Source organism: Poecile atricapillus, chromosome 6 (assembly GCF_030490865.1).
Source record: "Poecile atricapillus isolate bPoeAtr1 chromosome 6, bPoeAtr1.hap1, whole genome shotgun sequence".
NCBI classification, from domain to species: domain Eukaryota; kingdom Metazoa; phylum Chordata; class Aves; order Passeriformes; family Paridae; genus Poecile; species Poecile atricapillus.
Window position 1 is genome coordinate 17,526,173 of NC_081254.1, and position 22,310 is coordinate 17,548,482.

Sequence of the window (22,310 nt, forward strand, 5' to 3'; positions counted from 1 at the left end):
CTGATCAGGCCCAGCTCCCTCAGCCTTTCCTCATAAGAGAGATAATCCAGTCTCTTGATCATCTTTGTCACCCTTTACTGGACCTGCACCAGGAGACTCATGTCTGTCATGTCTGGGGGAACCAAGAACTGGACACAATGCTTCAGATGCCCATCATTAGGACTGAGTAGAGAGGATCACCTCTCTCAACCTGCTGGCAATGCTCTTCCCAAAGCACCCCATGATAATCTTGGCTTTCTTGTCACAAGGGCATACTGCTGGCTGTGAACAGCTTGTTGTCCACCATGACCCCTGAGATCCTTCCCTACAGAAGGAACTTCTGTACAGAAGGTTTCTTTCCAGCAGATCAGCCCCAGCCTGTACTGGTGACAGTATTGATGTCACTCTCTGTGAAATATTTTCCTTGAATCTCCTTTATGTAAGTTGGGAGTGAGCTTGTGGCATCTCTCTCTCAAAAAAGAAGCCTGGAAACAACTTCCCATGGCTTCATGCAACCCTATTTTCAATCAAAATGTCTCTAACTAATACAGCCTAAAAATGCCATGTGTCTTTAATTAGGTTTGCATTTCTCTTGGAGACTGGGAGCAAAGGCAGAGAGAATATAATGCAATAGAAACCCTGGGAAAATTAGATTGAAAATGAGGTAAAGAAAACAGATTCTGAATACAGGATTGAGACAGGGAGAAAATTTATTTTGGGAGCATCATTTAGGCATTCTACTGACAGGACTGCTTTGAATTTGCTTCATGAAAGGAGACTTTATTTTGTCCATGAAATGACAGTGAGCATAGGAAACATGCTTTCTATATTTTAATTTCAAATTAATGATAAAGGAGTGGAAAAACATGGGTCAAAACTGAGGCACAAATTTTTAAGAAATTACACACACATCAGAGTACATACAGTTCATGTGTCCACAACAGAAACCCCTTGGGATGTCAACTTCCTTCTGCTGCTGTAGGAAACCAGTACTTCTATAACTTTCAGGAAGAGTTTAAAATAATATCACTAAGTGTATTTCCAAATGTGAGTTTGAGCAGGGAAGGCCATTTGCTGCATTAGCTGTTGTCAGGAAAGCTCTGTACAGACAGTGAGTTTCTGAGGACTAATTGTGGTCTTTGATGGTTATGAAGTGTATCACCGTGGCACAGCTGCTTTCCGTATCTTGCAGCTGAGACAATGCTGGGGCAAACATAGTAACCTTCACCACCAGACACTGAAGTCTAGTTCTCCTTTTAACTGTCTTGTTGCAAAATACAGGAGTGTTAGTTAAATAAAAAGAGAACCACGGTTTGTGGATTTGTGAGGCTCAAATCCTAAGAGCAAATGCCCTTCAAATGGCTACAGAAAGGGCTCCAATACTCTGGGGACCCCTTTGATTGCATGTCAAATGTACAATGCCAAGATGAGATATAAATATCAATTGCCACATGTTGTGATAGGAAATAAACCTGCCAGTGAAAGAGCAGATGTCATTGCATGAGGTCTGTCTTACATGGAACAGTAAAAAGATTATTATGTCCATGACACTGATCAGGGTTACACAACAGATCGCAAGGTCATTGAATTTGTGCATTTGTGGTTAGGCTGTAAGAAAATTTAAGTTCTATTCTACACTGACAAACAAATGTCATTAGTCTTCTTAAAAACAACCAAAAAAAGTGAGTCCAAAAAGAACTGAATATATTTTTTAAGAAACAATAGTATCACAGATGCAAAAGTCCAAAGTAGATATGCTGAGTTTATAATCATAAGGGACATGTCTTTTTTCCACAAAGCCTCTAGTGGGTGCAAGCAGATGAACACAGAGATGCTGTGTGAGTGGGGGACCATGGCCTTTGCACTGAAGTCCAGCAGATCATATGGAACCATGCAGCAGGCTACACTGTGGAGAAGGAGGAAGTGTAAACACTGCATCCTGGCTGCTGCCATTCTGCTCTCTGCCCACAAAATAGGAAGGAGTAGAATTGCAACTCAGACCTGTGTCTCTAAGAGTAAGAAAGCATTAAAAAAAGAGAAAACAAATCTAAAAAAAAAAAGACATATGCCCCCCCAAAAAACCCAAACCCACCTGAAAACCCCCCACCAAACCCAACACAAAAACAAAATAACCGAAGTCCACCTGACCCACAAATAGCCCAATAGGCTAAATCTTCACAGCTTAGATTCTGCTCAGGGTCTCTCCAGTCCAGGGTTGGGACTGCAGGAGGTGCATAAAGGCAAGAACTTGGGAGGTCCAGGAGTAGAACAAGAGGAAGTGTGGACATGCAGAAAGCAGAGAGAGAAATCCTTAGTAAATGCAGAAGAACAGCAGCTGCCAGAGGCCAAGGGTTGAGGTGCCTTGTCCCAGAAGAGCTATGTAAGGAATCTTGCCCAGCACCTGTTCATAGTGTCCCAGGCTCAGTTTTCTGTGATAATATCTCAAATTGATAATATATACTGGGAAAACAAAAGAAAAAAATAAAAAAATAAAGCAAGAAAAGACAAGAAAAAATACAAGCAAATAAAAGGTTAAAAAAAAAATAAAAATACACCAATGATAATGATGACATTCATTTGGAAAGTGTCATTTAGGAAAGATTCAACTCTGGCACAAACTGAGACCAAAATTATAATATAATTTTTTTTTTATAATTTTTTTTTTTTTTTACTGATAAAACTATTTAAGAGTGCATGCAAACAAACTGAGTTATATTCAAAGTGGTGATAATTGCATCCAATGAGCCTGCTATAAACTGTTAAATACTCTTAAGTTATGGCTTACTATGAGTACATTTGAACGTACAGGCACTTGCAGGAGCATCCCAGGGAATTAACCATGCAGCTGATAAAAACTACAGAATGGAGAAGTGTGTTTCTTTGCTCCATACCCAGTGTGTGGCTCTCCCACCTCACCCAAAATCAAAGGAGTTTTGTTTCTTTCTGCTTTCACCTTCTTCTCTCTGTAGACTGAATTTCAAGCAGGTAAATACATGGGAAATTAGGTGTCACTGTCCCACTGGCCTGTAAAATCAAACAGATGGCAGCTAACACCTTAGAAATGTATTCTCTCACAGGTGCCATGGCCAGAAGATGGCTTTTATGGTGAGAAAAGGCAATTTTGGCACTACTGCTAGTGCTACTGCAAATGTTTCCATATGTATGAAATGCTCCAGAGCATCATGAAAATCTCCAGGCTGTTTCTCTTTTGTCTTTCTCAGCTAGCGTCTTACAGCCACACTGAGTTCAGACTTCTTAATATTCGAAAAGCAGATAAAGATACCTTCATTTGAGATAAGAAATATAAAGTACTTCCTCTGTACATTTTCCTAGGAGCACAAATACTTACACAGGCTTTCCACAGGAAGGTAGCAGTTGTCATATAGCTCAGACCACTAACCCCTCCAAGTTCAATCAGACAGTGGCCAGTCCTGATACTTTCAGAAGAAGGTTTAAGAAACCCCTCTTAGGAATTCCCACCTGTGGTAGGAGGTTGTGGGTGTTCTTTTTACCCCAATAATGTGGCAGTGAATTCTTCCTGTTACTTTCATTGCAACCTGGAGATTAAGCAAACTCTTTTTGGACATAGTGAAATAGTGCTCGGTCAGAATTTAGATGCATTCATTCCCCTACACATGAACATCCCATTTGGGTGGGATTTCACAGGCTGCATGATTCACATACTGGCAAAATGACATTCATAAATATTTGGATTTACAAAACTGATGAGCTCACAAAATTCCCATTGTAATCTGCAAAAAAACACAGATACAACATAATGATTTGAGATTATGAACAGTAAATACTCCTATCTTTTTGCTGCCAAAATTTACAGTTATTAAGAAACTGGAAGTATTTTTTAGCAGTAATAATAATATCAATTTAGCTGCAGGTAGATTGATCTCCATGGTTGTGGGTTATCTGTTTTCTCTGCAAGTAATGGTATTGCTTATATCTGTTGGTACGCTTTACAAGTTCATTCATCACTGTGTTTTTCAAAGGATGGTTTAGATATTAGCTAATGTGTAGTACACTCTTCCGAGGCTGGCATGGCATAACTCTTATTTTAGAAAAGAAGGAACTGAGAACTTTAAAAACAAACAATTTTTCCTTCTTTAGTAGTGCCTGAAATTGTAAAGTCATATTTTTAGGCTTAGTCTGTACTGCCTCTTTTTGAAATATTTGAGACACTGTCTCTGTGCTTTTGTTTTATGTAATTTCACATTAACAGAGTAATTACACATCAGACTCAGAGGTGTCAAGATGTGGTCTCAGAATTAGTTTCACAGTCCAAACCTATTATGGGTTTTTGCCAATGGTGTTGGATACATCTTTGAATAAGCACCTGAGTTGCAACACCCCAAGGTGTTCAACACTATTAGTTCTATTCTGCCGGTTCTGGCTATTTTAAGCTAATTCTTTTGACCTCTCTAGCTCAAATAATATACATGGCTATGAATCCATTCTCTTAAATTCTTAATGATAGGTGTTAGATTTCAGATAGAGATGATGTGATGCTACTTATATCTTGGCAGTATCTTTTTCTCTGAGCTCCCATTCTTGAAATGTTTGGCATAGTTAAAGCTTTCTTACATTGGGGTGAGTTATTTATTCTGTGTAAATTATACTGTTGTAAGACTTCTGCTTATGTCTCAAATGTTATTTTGAACATTTGAACATGTGGAAGAGTATTTAATATAAGCTACTAGTTTTATATACCATCAAGACAAAAAAAACCCAAAAACCCCTGGAGCTTATACCTCAGTCTTACATAATTTCTGCATAAGCCATTATTTGACCTAGATTTCTTAAGTACTTAACCCAACTTTGAAAAATTTTATCCAAGTCCTAAGCACCTAAGGAAATATCTTTACTGAAATCCTCATGTCACTGAATTAAGTAGTAGAATGCACACATATTGTAACAGAGCAAGGAATTTACACCTGAACTTCAAAGAACTTCTGTGACCAGGCAAAAAAATCTGGAGACTATTTTCCTGTTTTAGCATTACCAGGACTAATGTGACAGAATAATATTTTTAGGTATGTGCACATTATTCACAAACACATTCAGTCTAGACTTAAACACTCTTGACAGTCCAGAGATGTTCCTGGATATTGCAAAGGGAGCTTTGAGACAGAGCAGGAGCTGCCCTTGGACTGTGTACATAAACACTTTGAACATTACTTTGTCTGGTTAAAACTAAATCCAGCTTCTTGTACCAAATAAATTTCTTCTTCTGTACAAGTTGCAGGTAGTAGCTCAGCAATAGCTAAGGTCAGCAGTGTCTGACCAAAATAAATAGTGCTATGGTAAACAGTGCACAGTCTGTGCTGGCTAGAAAACTGCACAGAGCATGGTGTGCCCGAGGTGCCTTTGTGAAGAGCCATAAAGGAATAACTGATGTAAAGGAAACTTTACAACTGTGGATGGAATTTGGGGAATATCCATTTAGTCATGAGTGTCACTGGTGAGTTTTAACATCTTCCAGAATATCTCCCAGGGTCTGCAAAGCTTTCAGACACTCTGGGAGATGGCAAGCAGCTCACGTAGGACTCTGGGACAGAATGTATGTAGTCTGTGACATTCCAACAAGCTTTTTGGTAACAATAGTCTATTACTGTTACAAAACTGCTACTAGCATTCTCCTGAGAGGCCAGCATATCCCCTCAGCTATGTTTGAATCTATGATAGGAAGCGCCTCAACAGCAGTTGAAGGCAGTGCAACCCATTTGCTAACAGTTGTCACAACATGCACAATAGAGCTGTAAACTTTTCCTGCCAAATAGTTTATGCCATCTTCCCTAGTAATTCTAGGAATAGTCTGCCCATTTCATGTGGGACAATATTAGTTTTCTATTTGCTGAAGAACTGGACATACCAAGTAGCACACAGAAGGCCTGCAGAAACACAGATATTCTTGCAGTGGAAATTGTATAGAGTTACTATGAAAAAAGTCAGTAAGGTTGTGCAAACTAATATTTTATTTATGTGTTGTCATCTGTAAAGACACAAAGGCCTTGCCTTTGTTTGGAATTAGGCCTGCAGACACTGAGGTAGAGGAAACAGTACAACTTCCAGTTCTGTAAGAGAGAGAGCAAACAGGTGCTTTTCTTGATCCTGGAGTCATCTCTGCTCACACTGCTTTTTGTCCTTGTTTCTTGTGAGTTTACCTTGTGCAAGAACACCAGAAACTGTAACTATGGTTTATTGACCAAACAGTGCCCCGGATTTCAAACAATCTGCAGTTTTGCAACAATGTGAGCTGTGACAAGGTCAGGTTTTTGAAGAGCAACACTCCAAGGTGTGCAATTCATTGTGAATTGAGAAAAGAATTGTCAGTTCAAAATCTTTATATGAAGCAAAGACTTTTTAAAAAATAAGTAAAAATAATTCATGTGTATAAAAGCTAGTTTAAAATCCCCTTTAAAAAGAGATCACCTTTAATCTGTTCAGAAATACAGTTCATAACTCTTTCTGGAGACTCAGTGACAGGCTCCCATCATGCCCTATCATCTCTCCCATCTAGCCCGTTGACAAATCTACTTGTTAATAACTCACAGTCTGAAACAAATTCATCACCCAAGTCTGTATTGCTTAGGCTGTAACTTTCTTCTGGACCTGACAATGGTGGTGCAAAAGAGGCATTAAAACTGAATACTAATGCAGAGAACTCTTCACACCCACAAACTCCGGGGTCAGCCAGAGAAACTTAAAAGGAATTCCTCTGTGACTGCATTGTCTTCAGACGCTCAGTAGTGATTTTTGTTTGATGGCTGGAGTGTTGTTGTCAGGCTTTTCTTTTGAGTGGCACAAATTTGTCTGTTTATTATCTGATGAAAAAATCTGCTTTCATTACATCAGTTTAGGTAATTTTCTAATCTCAGGTAATTTAACATTCAGTTTTTCTGCCTACAATTTCAGTTTGTGTTTTACCATTTGTATTACTACAATTGAACACTAGTTCTCGAGTTTTCTGATTATTTAATGTCATAAAAACTCTTAAATTAATATGCCTAATTTCTGTGTCTCATTTGGGGACAAAAGCTCAGAAAAGGTGCACTCTAATTCTAAAATCCCAGACAGTAGTTCAAGTCACAACCCTTAATTAAAACACTACTTTTAATTACAATACTACATTACTTTTCAGGATCCGACTTACTTTCTGTGGGCCCATTAAATGTGGTAGTTCATTAAGGTATTTACTTTGCATTGGGCTTATCTTTATTAGTGGCAAGCACCAGCCTAGAAAGGGATTCAGAATTTTCTTCTATTTAATGTCAAATATTTTGCACTGTGGATAATGTCTATAAATCTATTGCAAAGAAAGTTACTGGCACTCTAGTGCCTTCTGAGACTTAATATTCTCACAGATGGTGACTCCTAAAACATACCTTATTGCAGTTTGGGAAATGAGTGTTTCAGTGCAGAATGCTGGAATTCATAAATATGAACTCTACTTCTGCAGAAGTTCCTGGTTTTCACTGGGGCCTGCAAGGTCCTACAGTGCTTCTCTTAACAAACACTGTCAGGGAAGCTGTATTAACTTCTCCATCTTCAACTTAAAGCTGTATGTTGGCTAAATAGCTAAACTTGTATAGAATATATCAATCATCTTTATGATGGGTTTTGGAAATATTTCTTTGAAGTGTCAGGCCATTTGATAGTTGAAGAGAGTTGAAGAGAGTTCATACTTTTTAAAGGACTCTTATAGTGCAGTTAAAGTCTCAGAAGGAATTATGAAGTGGCTTTGGAATGTCTGCATTTGCACATTGGTACCTATCTCAAATCTTATCTGCTTATAAATAAAATGCTATTTTTGACAGCTACTCCTGCATATTTTGATTGGCCAAGAAAGGTTTTCTTCCTGTTCATTAATTCCTTGCAGTAAAGAACTCAGGTTAAGAACTCAGATTAGGAAAGATGCAACGTGAGAACCCTTGTATATAGACTGTCTTTTGCAGCCTTGGTATTCAATCAGGAGCCAGAGTAAAGAGCACTTTCTCAGAGTGGCATATGATGTGCACGTACTATAGAAATAAAAGCAGAAGATTCCAACTTTTCTCACCAGTGTTCATCAGTCTGGTTAGGAATAGTCCTTAAAAACAAAACAAACCAACCAACACCCTATACCCCCCCACATCCCCTCCAAAACACACACACACACAAAATCCAAGCAGATGTGCTTGGGTTTTAGCTGTCACTTTCAGAAGTAATGAAACTCCTCGTATAGAAAGAACCAGGTATTTTTTTCTTGGGACAGTGGCTGTAGTGGATTCAAATACAAATTTAACCCAGGCTTTGGCTGGAATCTCTCTGACATAGAACATCAACAATAAGGAGGCTGTTGGATTTTAAATTTTGTGGGACACTGAGTTATTATACAGAATCCCTAGATTACTACAATCTTTTGAACAACCATTGATTCTGCCAACATCTGTAGACAACTCAGCAAATATTTCCTCCAGGTTTCTTGCAAGGGTAATGCATGCTTATTGCAAGCTTTCTCTTTGTCAATACCAACTGTGATAACAACTTAATATAGTTGTCAGAAATGTTCTGTATTTCTGAAACCTGTACATCCACACTTGCTGTCATACACAACATAGGAGAAGGATTCAAAAATAATAAGGTTGAAGATTGCTAAAAAACCAAATCAAATCCAGTTTAACAGCAACTAAATCCACAAGGTTTTTACCATCAGATGTTTTTTGTTTTAGTGGAAAAAAAGAGATTTGGGATCTTGTAGATTAGATCCTAACTTTTCATTCCACTAAGTGATCTGTGAAAATACTTTCTGTGATCTAAAATAAGGCATGCAGACCGGAAGTATAAAAATACTGTTTTTCTGTGGGAAACCAAATGCAGATTCAGTGTTCCTTGAGTCAGGCTTTTTGCACTGTTTATTTGGAAAGACCTTGATTTCAGTTGTTCTGTCAATGTAAGTCATGCAAGAAGAAAATTCTTCAGTGTGACAGCTACATTGAAGAGGAGAATTCCTTTTCCTTGCCACGTTTCACTCAGTTGTTACTGGCTGTGTAACTGGCCAATGCACAAATGGTCTATTCTGTCCCTAAGAAAAGCCTTGAGGCAATAGCTGCTAGAGATATTAAAAATTTTGGTTTTTCCTGTTTTCCTTTTCTTTTGGCAGAAATATGATGTTTGCATCTCTTTCAGACTAATCTATTAAAAAAAATTCACCAGGGTTTGTTGTTACGCTGACATGCTCTGCCCCTGTGAAGAAGTACATATATCAGAACTGAGTTATTTTTGAAGTTTTAGTTGCTATATTTTTTTCTCTGCAATGTTAAAGACTACTTCAGGGTCAGGAATGCCCATCAAATGGAATAGAATAGCCTGTAGCTCTTTTTGGAAAGCAATGCTGTCTTGCTGCCAGCACCTTTGCCAGAATGTTGTAGGCTGGAGCTTTAGTGTCTCTCATATAGGAAGGTGAATTGTTACCTATCAGTTACAGCTGCTGTGTATCACAGTGATTGTGGCTTATTTCTTCCTTTGGGGGAGAAAATGGATGGTGGGAAAATGGGTGGGAAAATGGATGGGGAGAAAATGGGTGGTGGGAACATGCATCTGTTGAAACTCCTAGAAAAGTATTTCTTGGTTGGTACAGAGATCAGGACCCTTGCAGACCACCAGGAACTGACTAATTCACAAGGCTCGGCACACAACCCCTCAGTAGGTCATGGGTGTGAGACAGTGCTGAGAGCTTGTGGTGGTTCTGTGTGAGTGAGGGATCTGCTACAGCCCCACTGGGCATCAGGCTGAGGGAGTGCTGGGAGCTCATACTGCCAGCAACTGTAGGGAACAGTGTGGGTATGAGGAGTAGGGTTACGCCTCTGTGTTGGTGCGATCTCCACTTTGTCATGGTGCAGCTTCTGAATTGTTAACAGTCAAAACTGCCCTCCACCAGTTTTCTGTCTTCCTCACTGAATTGGGTACAGCTAAACTATGCTTTCTCTAGTAATTTTCTTGATTCTTGCAGTGCTACAATATTTTTTTAAGCTGCCACATTCCCGAGGTAACTAAGTCTTTCTTCCCACTCTCCAGCTCTACTGTGTCTTCCTTGGTAGGGAATCTTTTATGTCAAACCCTTTTATGTCTTTCGTAGCAGATCTTATAAATAGATGGTTATATACTGCTGTCACTCTTTTTCTGTGTACATACATTTAACTTACCAGCAGTATTATCAGGGCAGGGGCAAGACATCATCATGTGATCTTTGTCTGTACTGCACCTTTTTTCTGATTCTTGCAGAACCAATACTAGTGTGCAGAGTTACCCAAAATATTGCAATTGCTTTATCTTATCTCTCAATGGTAATGGCAATCTCTGCATTAAACAGAACTACTATTGTTAGTATTTTCTCTCATATATAAATGCTATGATTTTATGACCCCAGTAGCCAAATAATGTTTAAATTCAGATAAGTTTGACTCAAAGAATTCTAGAATCTCATGACATAACACTGAAGAAATTTGAGAATTAGAGAATTATATATATATATATATATATATATATGTACACATCTCATGTAAATTTAAAATGTGTTACCTCATTTCACTTTAAAAGATTCATCAGCAAATGTGGCTGTCCCAGTCCTCACTGATACGATTTTGTGACCAGCAGGAGAGAGAAGTATGGCATAAACAGAGACCTATACAGATATTTTCTTATCTCTAGAAAAGAGAACCTGCTGCTTCTACTCTGTGATGTCTTCTTTATAGTGACATATTTCTTGAGATTACCCAGAGAGCACAAACATTTCTTTCAGGTAAAATAAAACCCAGAGTCCAGATTTTTGTTATCTCTTTTCAGCTCCACCTCTGATGTCTATTTTCAGACAAATCTGAGCCTCCATGGCTGAAACAGGTTTAGCATTCGCACGGCTCAGAGCAATGAGTCACATCTTGGTTCTGTTCAGTAAAGCACATAGAGTTCATCATGAAATACAAAGTTATTTCCAGACAGGGCCCCTCTCTGAAAAATGTTAACAGGTGGAAGCCCTAGTAGATAACTTAATGTCTGCTCTTCAAGAGAGGGTTATTTTTACCAGCAGCCTGAGTTTGGTGAGTGCAAGTGTACCATGCAATGATATACAGAAAGCATTTATAGCTGGAATGCTCTGGAGTGCCATGTCCCTCCCCATTTTTAAAGCAGAAGAGGCAAACAGTCTGATAATGTGTATGCATTTGTGCATTCATGACACCTACATGAGGACAGGATTTGATTTCTAGGCACAGAATTAATTTGATCACTTAGACAGAGAACTGGGTTATGAATAGCAAGTCCATAGGTGCTTTGATGAAAAACAGTGTACAAAAATATTTTTCATGGAAATGCAGTTTTCCTTTGTGAGGTTACTGATCACAGTAAGTTTACAGCCATGTAAACATGTCTAAAATTTCATATGCTTATATATAAGAAGTCATCTAAGAAAAAAACATATTTTTCTCCCTCCATTAATTTTTTGCTTGAAGAAAGATTATTTATTTGTAGCTTCTCAGAAAATTTTGCTCTTTTTCCCAGTGTCTAGCTTTGTTTTTTAACACTTGAATAAACACATGCCCATGAAACTGAGGAACTTTATGAAGAAATTTGAGCTGGTAACTGAGTGCAAAAGTCTTGTCTGATGGCTGCTTCGCTGAGGAAGAAGAGACTTGATCACTTGTGGAATTCCCCCTGCCTCAGCCCACGTGGATGGGCAGTGACCTGCATTCTTCCCCTGGCTTGGCAGCTCTGGTCAAGACTCATCACAGTGACTTCAGCGCCTTTGACAGCACTGTCCGCTGAAGTACTTGAGGCCCAGCAGCGTCCCCTGTGAGTGTGGATAGAAGTGTCTTATAAAAGCATTGTGCATTCCCAGTGTGCTCCTGGAAGAAAGGAGCCCAGCTTTGCTCAGGTCCAGCTCTATGGGGAAGGACTGTAGAAAATAAAGCCCTTTTCTGTTGTGAAAAAGTCCTGTTGTGAAAGCCTAAGTCCTGTTGTGGTGTAAAGAGAGTTTAGGTTTAGAAATTAAGAATTTAGTGGTGAATCACATGAACTCTCCTTCCCCTTTACTGAATACATTACAAGTTTTTAGAAAATACTGTGTTAACAATACTATAAAAATCTGCTTTTATTGGATTATGGATTGCATTGAATATCCACAATTGAAAAAAGGGAGGTTGTGCTCCCCACATGCTTCTAGCTAGGCCACTAATATCTCTTATTGTCAGAGAACTGTTCTGTGTATTTTCATTTCTTGGTCCTTTCTGAAACACCCAGCTTGCCAGGATGCCAAATAGAGGCATGTTTTTGATGAGTATCTTTTCTTTAGAAACTGGGCTGAGAGCCACAGACTTACTTCCAGTGAACCACCAAACCTTCTTTTAATTTGATGACCTCAGTTATTTGGATGAACCCAGACAAGTTTATCTGTGAAAGTGTCTGTCTTTTATTGCTAATCCTTTGAGCTATTCAGTCTTTTTAAATCCTTGGCTTTTTAGGCTTAAAAGGGTTACATCTCTATCTAGACATTTTCATATTCTGTTTTCAGGACTTAAAAAAGCATTTAAAGGCTCTTCCTGTATTTAAGATAATACTGATAACAGCAAAGGAATTTTTTTAAGCAAAGATTTTTGCAACATCAGCCAGCATACAATAGTATTTTTTATTCAGGTATAGATGTGCTTAATAACTAAAGAATGTTGCTTGCATATATTAAAATCATCTTTTCTAGGAAAAGACATGAAGCATGTAGTCAGGTTTTCTGATGTTTTGTTTAAAAAAATTCTCCACCAATAAAACATGGACTGAACATGGACTTGCAGAATATCCTTTCAAAAAAGGAGAAATGATTTAATGATTTTCAAGGTTACATAACTAGAGGTAATGTAAGGTTACATAACTGGAATACACCGGGATACAGGACAATAGCAATGAAATGGAATGATGTGCCTGACTTCAGAAAAGTCAGTGCTTCATATAAACAGGCTTTGAGATGGGTAGAAGGAAGTTTTGTGCCATGGGCTCTCAGATGTTCAGCAGACTTGGCACTGCAGTTTTCCTTCCAGACCTGGGCAGTTGGAGGGGTCACCGTTTCTGTACTATCACACTGCAGAGAAGTGAGAGTTCTCTGAACTAAGCTACTTCAAGCTCTAAATGTCTAAACTTTTCAAAAATTACTTCTCTGTTTAAGATTATCTTTTTTTTTCTATTTTCAGTTCTTATTTTGTTTCAGCTTGAAACCAAAGCCTTTGATGATTTCAATAGCCAAAAAGAGTATAAATAAAGAAAGTGTAAGTAAATTATAAAATCTGGGAAGTTTTACAGAGTTTCAGTAATATTTAATATGTTCTGACAAGTATCCACTTCTTTATCTTAAAGCTTGTTGAATCAAGATGGTGACCGTTAACTCAGCTGAATTTTAAGAAAGATAGATAGTGACATGAAAGGGATTATTTTCTTCCTCTGTTTTTCTTGTTTTTATTTAAAATCAAGAGCATCACTGAACATAATATGTGTTTTTATTAAGTTCTCAACAGCAGAAGTTGTTGTCTTTTACTGAACAAATTACAACTTTCAGCTACTCATGGAAATTGTTCTTAGAATACTCTTTTAAGAACATGGAGAGCCAAAAGTAATCAATTATTCTGGAAATGGTATCTGAGAGAATTTGAAATTGCCTGAACTTGTCAGCATAAGGGACTCTGTGCTTGTGTAGTGTGAAATAAAAATATTCACAGCTACCATAAGAGTAGGAGATACAAGATACTTAATTTTTTCCTAAACTTCATAAAGCATTTTAAAGCACTCACATAGGTGCTGTACTCTGGTAAGGTGGCATGGTGGTAGCATCTACTGTCTTAATCTGCTCCTAAAATACTAGGTAAACACAATCCTATGTCTTACCAATGGTTAAAAAAGTATTAGGAAATACCAAAAATAAAAAGGCAGTTCAGTCTTCAACAGAGTAGGTCTGCATTTTTCTGTGGTGGAAGACAAGGGTTCGAAGAAATTACCCTTAACCTTTTGGATTCCAGAAAGAACTGCACTGAACATGGACTTGTTTTAGTTTTAAATCCCTTGTCTGACAAATGCCCCTCTTCCTGCAGTGCACAATGATGCTTACAGGTCCGAAAGCTACAATATCCTTTACATCCTGAAACAGTCCTCTGTGCTTGCTGTCGGCAAGCTGTATCAGGGAGATGGATGCTAAAAATCTTGGCACATTCCTCTCTGTGAAACACAGTATTTTGAATTAAAGAGAATAATTCAATAAGGTTTTCTAACAGATGCAAACAAATTCCTGAGAAGCAAAGCCTGACCTCTCTAGTGTGATTTTTTCTTCCTGTATCTTACTCCACAAACTTTGAGAAAATGCTTCCACTTATCACAAAGCCTCCCTTGTCCAGATGAAGAGGGAATGCCCTCATTTCCATGCACCCTGAGGGGCTCCCTGAAACACCCCTGTGTTGCCCTGTCTCGCTGGTGCCCTGGGAGCAGCCCGACTAAGCAGAACATCGGATTCGTTCCAGGCACTGCTGGCTGCCAGCACATTGTAGGACTAACTTGCAAGGAATGTTCCCCTTGGCAGGCAGCCTCCTCCTGGCATCAGTGCCAAATGATATCAACCATAATTGTTACTATTTATGATTTTTCTTGTTGCTTTTATGAATCACTGCTAAGACAGGTTATTCCAAAGCTTTGAATAACTTGTACACTGGAAAACCTGATAATAGGTAGAGGATAGTATGAATTATTTTGAATTGAGTCTACAGTTTTCTGAGCTGAGAGATAAAAGCATATTCTTCTTGAGCTGGGAGCTCCAAATAAAAGAAATGCTGAGTCTTAAGACTCCAGCATTGACACTGTCTTGCAATGTGCCCTGGAGGAGTTTCTTGAATGTCTCTCTTTGTTTTCTTTTACTTATACTTTTCTCTATATTCTGTTAATTTGCACTTTTTTCCAGCTGATTTTAAACTAGTGTAAGTAGACATAAACATGTAAATAAATATTTCAGCACTGAGCATAGTATCATCTGTATGCAATAGGTCTGACTGTGTATAAAACCTGTGTGTGAATAAAATACATAGACAAAAAATGGTAGTTCTGTTTTTGCCTGAAACTAACACAATTAAAAATATAACAATTCTGTCCTCTTTTGCTTTTCCCAAATAAGCCAAATGCAAATATATATTAAATTCCTGAGGTGAACAATGCTGCAAGTGCCCAACAGCTCTGATTCATGTTTGCACTTCCAGAAACCCTGGACATGCTGTCACAGGCATTCTGGAAAATGTTGAGTGAAACGGCTATGCATGCACAGTAATTCTGGCATGTCCTAAAAGCAGGTGACTACTGTGCAAGTACAATGTTATATGAATGCAGGCAGTTTTTATCAGGAATTCCCAAGCAGAAATTTATTTGTCCTTTTCTAAGTATCATGACTAAAGCAGATACAAAAATCCATTTTCTGTAATAGAGAGAATATTGCATGCAAGGTGCTCTGGGGGTGGCTGGGTTTGGATGCCCACTGATGCAGAGGAAAATAAGTCTAGTCTTTGGTGCTGAAGAATAACCTTCTGTAGCACACATGGGCTAGTAGAGACTTCTGTGATAGTGCTTAAAGGGTACGTTAAGTTCTAAACAAGGATGTTTGTGTTTTTCTCCACTTCTTGTGATTGACTGTGACAGAATATAGTACCCACCTCTTCTTCCATTTCCAGTGTGTTTAACACCTTTAATGCAATGATGTTATATGAATAATATTGCTTTTTTAATTTCCATACTGTTGCAATAATACTCATGACAGAGTTTTAGCTTTTCATTGCTTTTAGTTATTATTATATATTTAATTTTAAATGCAGTACTACATATTTCATTTTGCGAATGAGAAGTACCTATCAAACATCACTCTTTATACTGACAATCTTATGAAATATACTATTCAAGAAAAATATAATGTTTTTTGAAATTTGAGATATCACAGGAGTGCAAATCCTAATGTGGGCATATAATGCATGTATCCCCAGATATATGCATTTTCATCGGGTCACCCTAAGCTACATGAGGAAATGAGCTGTTAGCCAGTGTAACAGACAGACCACAAATATGAAACATGTGGAGACCCACGCAAGGCAGCACAGCTATGTTACGCCATCAGAGGTCATGACACTTGTACAGAAATAGAAGAGCTGGTGGCTTGGAAGCAAGAAGCAGAAGGTTTGAGCTGATTAGGGATGCCCTGCTGATGCCAGTCCTTCCTCTTGCCTCCAGACAGGCATTATGGCAGAGCAGGCACAATGCTAATCCTGTGTAGAAAAACAGGAGATTTCTTAGAACAAGGCGTAGAGAGAAGTGCAAAAATGTCAAGGTGTGCACTGTGTAGGTCACTCACTCCAAGGAAAGGAGAGGATAATTTTTACAGTGTCTCAAATAGAAGACTGAACTCTGGGGAGGTCACTAAAATGCTCTGAATGCCTACACTGGGGCAGCAAGCAAACCCTCTACATCAGCATTAGGGAGTGCGCCCTCATTCCTGGCGTCCAAGCACAGCAGTCTCCAGCTCACATTACAAAGATGTACAAGCTCAGTTGTCTAGTCTCCTGACCCAAGCCCATAAATGCATAGAAATCTTTTTCATGTCTTGTTTACTTTATTCCAAACTCTAATTAATGCAAAACTCTGAAAACACAGTTTTGTGGACAATGAGATATTTTATTATAATGCAGTTTCAGAGTTAAGTATCAAAGGATTTTTGGTGTAACCCTGCCTAGAAAAAGTTGTAATACAACTGGGAAATCTTCATGTTTCTAAACATGAATTACAGAAACTAGAACCACTACGTTAAGTTTGAGGCCATTCTGAATGAATGGATCTAGACATACTGGCATTTTAAGTAGTAACCAACCACAAACTTGGTATTAGTTGTTCAGGTTCCTCTTTCTTTTTTTAAATCTTTGTAATTCCTAGAAAATAGGGGAAGGATGGCAGGGAAGTAGTGGTTCCTTTAGCCAATGCTACGCAGAAATGCTTTTTTCTGTCTTTTCTAGTGAAGAAAAGGCTTTTCCAGAACTTTTTTTCCCCACCCTGTAAGTAATGTTTCAGTTGAATTACCACATATGTTAATTTTCAGCAGTCATCTGGAATCCACCCTGGAATGTGAGTCTTGCATTTTCCCACTGTTAAAATCATAGAACTAAAACTCTTCCATATTTTAGCTACATCATCAAAGTATATTGGTATCAAACTGCACATCTATCAAAGTGTCAACAATTTAATTATGACTAGTTCTGATTTATTAATTGTTACTGTAAATGTTTTGTCTTCCACTAACTTTCCTCTACCCTGAAGACAGTGAACCCCAGATTGTGAGGTGTTGGCTGTGTGACATTATGTCACACGGTCAGTGTGTTCAGGTGTCTCTTTTTCCCTGATAAAGAGAGTTTGCTGCTCTAGGCCTTGGATGTTCTCTGCTGATGGCTGGGACAGTTTTGAGCACACCAGGAAGTCTGAGGCCAGAGTGATGATTTTGCTTTAATGGTGTGTTTCTCAAAAGCCATCTAAATGCCATAGTGATAGAGTGCTTTAAGTCCATATTTAGCTTATAAACTTTAAATGAAGAGCCTATCTGTTATGCCAGAGCAAGTGAAAAGCTTTAGTAATCAATTGTAGTAAAGCAAAAGGTTTGATTTATTGGTTTTTCTCACTTCTGCTTCTCATATGTTGTTCCTAGTGACCACACTGTAACAGAACATTCCTTTTTTAATTATTATTTTGGTTTTTCTTGAACTATTATGTTCTTTATAGAACTCTGACTGTATCCTTTTCCTAACATTTTTCACTAGTGTAATTTCTCTTTGCATAGTGTTTAATTTTGCTATAAAATTATTTGCATCAGAACTGCAACTCTTGTGTTAGTTACTGATGCTGGCCACAGCACTGCTCCTTGTTTCCATCTCACAACCAACTGAACAGAAGTAAAAGGAGAATAGACAGGATACAGACTAGCCTAAATTTCTTAGGTTTCCATTCAAAGTCACATTTGGAAACCTTACTGTGACAAGCACTGCTGAAATTAGGTGGGTTTACTGTGGTAATGGGGGTGGGGAACTGGCATAGTTCTGTTGCACTTGGTTGCCATAAATTGTAGCTTTTTCTAGAACAACACTTTTGCAAATTGTACTGGTAATGCTGCTGGGCTGTCAGGGACACTTTGCAAAGAGCATCTGCTGGAGTCTCAAAAGGATGTAACACACGTGGCTTTGTTATCATTAGTATCTAGCAGTTTTTAGTAACCTACCTGACTACATTTTGTTTAAATAGACGTATTTTTAAATTAATAATGTCTTTGCTTGCTCTTGATGATTTAGGTATTTTCTGCATTTTTAAATTTCAAACTACTGTCTAGCAGGTAACAACAGCAGTTAAATACAGCATTTTTAGAGCACAGATTAAAAGGCACAGAATTCCAGCCTGAAATATTTGGCTGATAAATTGTGTTGTACACTAATCAGCATGTCATGGTGGTTGATGCAAAGTGCTAGGCAACTCTAAAGCAAATACATCACTATTTCTGTTTGTCCAACCAGAGCCCTATGTGCACAGTAATTTGCTTAGCACCCAGTAAGCTGTAATTTCCTAGTTATCTGGAGAAAGATACAATTAGCAATAGGGAGAATGGTTCTGAGGGGAGAAATCTGAGTGTGCTTGGACACTGTAAGCTGAAAAATATCAAAATAATATTCATAGTTTGGGAAATAATTTTTTTCTTGGTTAGGAGATACTGTTTATCATAGTGATAAGACAGCACAATAACTCTAAGAAGTGACATTGTCTTCCAGGTTCTCAGAATCAAGCTGTGACATTATTGTCTGATTAGAGGCTCGATGCTTGAAGGAGCTCTACTTCCATTACATACAGGAAGGCAAGCATCAGACAGCAAATAAGTGTGTGTGGCATTTGCACATGAGAGATGTGTCTGTACACAGATGTCAGATTAAAGCAGATGGATAAGGTCAGGAAAGGTAACTAAAAAAAAAATCTAGCAGTGAAACAGAGTTGCAGTTTGTTGTTTTTCTTCATGATTTTTGTTCCTCCCCAATGGCCAAAGACTTCTTGCTGTGTTGTTCTTGCTTGAGGTGTTAGTCCTGGCAAAAAGAATAGAGCTGATATAGCACTTTTGTTGTTGGGTGCTCTTAGAGTACTGATGCACCTTATGACCTGTAGAATATAATGTTTTAATTCTGGTTGTAGAAAGAATTCAGAGTTGTATTAGTCAGCTCTGATTTTATATTTTGTCTGGTAATAGGCCATTGTGTTTTTCAGCCACTCAGCAGTGCAATGCTAATTCTGGATGACTGATGAGCAATGCTAGCTCATCTATCTAAGTTTACAATGACATTTTGCTGAGCTGGGGCTTTCTGGGCACCAGCAAAACTCCTTTTTGTTGTTACCTTGTATACATGCTGCTAGGCAGCAGCAGCAGCAAATTTCAGATCTGAAGCTCTTCTGACTGAAGCACAAGTGAGGAGTAGAAGTTTAAGTTTTTGAGAAACTTTACTGCCTCCTTCAATGACCAATTAGATAAACTTGTTTTTCTGTTGGTTCTGAAAATTGCTGCAAGTGTTTCTGTTATGTGGATTTATCCTGTCAGTACACTTGTCAGGCACAAGCTTGTAAGGAAACAACTAAGGCATAAGGCGGCTGGTTGGTCGCTGTGGTTCGAGATGGCGCTGGGTGTATGAGAATTTACGGAAGTGCAGCACACAGCTGAGCCCATTGTGGCTGGGGCTTAAAGTCAAGGGCAAGATGTGTCAATCTGCTGAAGGAAGTAGAATGAAGGCATGTTCATGAGATATACTGTGTTTCTAAAAAGGAATCATAATTGACATTTTATTTGTCTAGCCTTGCCTTCACGTGCCTTCATTTTGAAATCTTTCTGTCACAATGAATGGAGGCTCCCAGTAAAATCCACTCCTTAACAGCTGACCCATGTAGATTTATTTTAGATTTTCTGACTTTTTGCTTATGCTTCCTTAAAACTGAATCCATAAGCAATGGCTACACTGTGGCAGTGGAGGAGAGAAAATTAATGCACTTCAATAGAAAAGAATACTGGCCCTTTTAAGAATTTTAATAAGAATTTTCTTATTTAAGGTTTGAGTCACACCACATTGACAAAATTACTTGCTCATCTCAGTGGTTCAGCTGCTGTTATGTCTGATTTTGAGTGTGCATGTGTTGCAATGTTTAATTTAGGGCGAGAAAAAAACATTATACTCACTTATGTATAGAAAATTATTTATGAGGTAATGATACTATGTAGCCTGATTTGAGCTTTCGGGAACTCTGACTTCAAGGACTACAAGCATTTGCAAATGTAGTTAATAAAAATTATTTAGAAACATAGATGGCAAGGAGACAAAGAAGCAGTATAAAATTTACTCCAAATCAAGATTCTACCTCTGAATTTGCTAAGACTCTCCTTACATCTACGTCCATGGAATTGATTTTGTCTCTCTCCTAGGGATCTTCAGCAATCCCAAGGGATTACTTCAGGGTGAGCTAAAAAATGTTCTTGCATTATTTACCAATGACTCATTTGTAACCATCTGCCACTCCTCTTCCTTGAGTAAATATTGGCAAATGTTATTGCTGCAAAAACAAAAGTCAGCTTTACATCACAGCTTTCTCCAATACTGGCACAATGGCTGTGCCAGGATAAGGCGAAGTGCTTTTCTGAAAGCTGTAAAAAACATCTGGGGCTTTCTCACATAATGCCAGTAAGAGTAACCCTAAAACTGCCATCTGATGAGGGGAAAATCAGGGCTGAGGTCAGGCAATCACAAAGAATCTATTCCTCAGTTGTTGCAGTTGTGCCAGAGGACTTGATCGTTCCACCTTGGCAAGGAACAGTTTTATGGCTGGAAGAATAGAGCACAGACAGATGATGGTTCTGTGAAATTCATTTAGGTTCTCATCTCTGAGAGAAGTTTTTGGAGGCTAATGATGCCAAGTGTTCTTGTTTTCTTTCTTTTCAATGCCATGAAAGAGGAAAGGCCCCTCATGTACATTGCTTTCATGCTGTGAGATGCAGCTGCATTTAATTTCTATGTTTTCAGCTTCTACTTATTCTTCATTGTAGAATTGTGAAATCCTCTGTGACCTGATGTTGTATATAAATTACTCAAAAAGTGGCATCTAGGTATAAAACAGCAGACAGTACTTTTTTCCTGGGTTCTAAAAATTGGCCTGTTTCTTTCAAAAATGACTACAATATTTTTGCTGCATTCTTACACAGTGATCTAAAATTATATCTTCATTGATTTGGCACTTACCAGCTTTCCTAAATAAGACATTACAAGATCCTTAATGGATGTACTTTTGTGGCTCAGTAGCGGACTGGCTGCTGCTGTTTGCTTTCAAGGTAACCTTTCATGTTTGCTACATTTTCTGAATACTTTGACTGTGTGCCCAAAACCACCAAAGACATTCATCCTGCCCCATCTAACTGCAAAGGCTATTTCAGCCACTCTGAAGCAATGATGAACAACTTGATGAGCAAGTGAGGTTGTCAGAAGAGGAAGATTTGTCTAAGTGGGTTTTTTTCTCTCTAAACTGGTACTTACTCAATGCACACCAAATTCTGTGCTTTGTTGTGTAGAGGTGACCTGCTAAACCTGGGCAATTTAGCTTGGCTACTAGAAGCAGTGCAGTTATATGAGTGTGTGTGTGTCTTCACCCTGGCTAAAATTCTTAGCTTTCTGTTCAGACTGGTCATTCTGAATAGAGTGTCAGTCAAGTGAAATGCTGCCTAGCCAGCAAGAGGAAAGAAAATACATTACTCTTTCGTATTTTCATGTGTTATCCTGGTGGATTCTGGAAATCGGGTATTAGGTCCTTCTAAGCTGGTTTTGGCTTTTCAGTGAAGAGGAAATCACTGATGTGGAAGTGTACTATATCCTCCTTGCTACATACAAGCCTAGAAAATAAGCTTTACTTCTAAGACTTAAAACATGCTTCCACATGAAGAAAAAAGGTTCTTAAGAGACAGAGGTAATATTGCTGGGTAATATGTAGACCTACTTTGTGGAAATTAGTTCTTTAGTACAATTACTGGTTAATGAGAAAATTCTTAGGAATAGGCAGGAGATATTTAAAGACTGAATTATAGCCTGTGGTTGACTACAGCTTGAAAAGTAGGGCTACAGACATGGTGTGTGAAAAAGTCCATTTAAAACCATGCTCTACCATATTTAGAATCATGTAGGATGAAAATTCACAGTAAATATTCATAATCTATATTCAAGTATTAGAGCAGGAATTTAGAT